Below are 1,375 nucleotides of genomic sequence, written 5' to 3'. Positions count from 1 at the left end.
CCTCCTCTCCCTTCCCCTCCTCTCCCTTCTCTATAACAAATGCTGGAGAGAAATCACTTTACAGAGAAGCCATTGTCCTGACAACAGAGGTGGGAGTGGGACTGGCTACAGGAAAGGTATGGGAAGGAGCCTGCCTCAGAAGTCATGCTTGCAGTGAATCTTGGGTAAGGGTATGCAGACATCCAGTGTGCAGCATGGATTGGAAAAGCTGCTCCTGACAATCTGGATGGAACTCACTAGGGCTGAACATAAAGGCTGGGTCGAATTCCATCGTGTGTTCCCCGAGATACCCAGACTAAAGGGCAGGCGTAAATTAATTTATGTTACTACCTTAATTTATGTAATTACCTCACATTCACCTTTGTATCTACTGTCAAGCCCTTGTCTGCTGACCCAGGGCAGGAGCCAAGTCAGAGACCCTTAGGTACATACTTGGTGATCGGATCAGAGAGTTACCACAGTTGAAACGTCTTTACAGGTGTGGCAGTTGACAGTGACTCTCAAAGCATTCTGGGCCAAAGGAATGCCACCTTCCCTACATTCCTGCGCTCTGGGAGCTGCGCTCTATGGCAGGTGATTCTGTCTCTGCTGAGTAAGATTACAGAGTCTTTGTTGGGTGTGATCTTCATCTGCCCCGGGGACGTTCACAAGTGTGCTTTAAGGCCCTCCTGTTCCCATCCTGTGTCGGGAATGACATTCACAATGAGCACAGGACACCATATCAAAGGATCACACGGGACTTCTGGACACTTCTGATCAAATCTCTCCCTTCCGAAGACAGCCCCTGAAGGTGACTCATAGTTTACTTATGTCACCTCCTGTAGAAAGTGAGGAGAGCGGTCAGCCTGCATATGAGCTTCAGAAAGCCTTTGAGCAGCTCTCCCTTGCTGAAAACTGAACTAGGAAGATACAGTCCTCAGTAAAGGTACTTAAGTTTTTGAATCACACACACACTGTGTGTGTGCATGTGTGTGCATGTGTGTGTATGTGCATGTATATCTGTGTGTCTTCTGCTTATAAAATCATCTCCCCACACACACCACTATTCTTGTTTGGTTGGCTGGTAGGTTTTTCAAGGTAGGGTTTCTCTGTTTAGCTCTGGCTGTCCTGTAACTCGATCTATAGATCAGGCTGGCCTTGATCTCAGAGGTCCACCTGCCTCTGCCTCCCACGTGCTGGAATTAAAGGCATGTTCCCCTCCCCCATTTCTGTGGTGTTTGGGGTCAAGGCCAGGGTTTCCTGAAAACATTCTACCACTGCTGCATCTCCAGGCCAGGAGAGATACATCCCCAGCCCCAGCTTCAGCCCAGCCCAGCCCCAGCCCCAGCCCCAGCCCCAGCCCCAGCCCCAGCCCCAGCCCCAGCCCCAGCCCCAG

The 1,375-nt window shown here is 50.5% G+C and overlaps 1 protein-coding gene across 2 annotated transcripts in view; it reads right to left on the bottom strand.

Annotated features, from left to right (window-relative positions):
• Positions 1-1,375, bottom strand: part of Acbd7 (acyl-CoA binding domain containing 7) — a 5,552-nt gene that overhangs the window by 1,032 nt on the left and 3,145 nt on the right. The window lies entirely within an intron of this gene.

The sequence above is a fragment of the Mus pahari genome, chromosome 16 (genome assembly GCF_900095145.1).
Source record: "Mus pahari chromosome 16, PAHARI_EIJ_v1.1, whole genome shotgun sequence".
Taxonomy (NCBI): Eukaryota; Metazoa; Chordata; class Mammalia; order Rodentia; family Muridae; genus Mus; species Mus pahari.
Note: the sequence above shows the minus strand (reverse complement) of the source record. Positions and strands in the feature narration are given on the sequence as shown.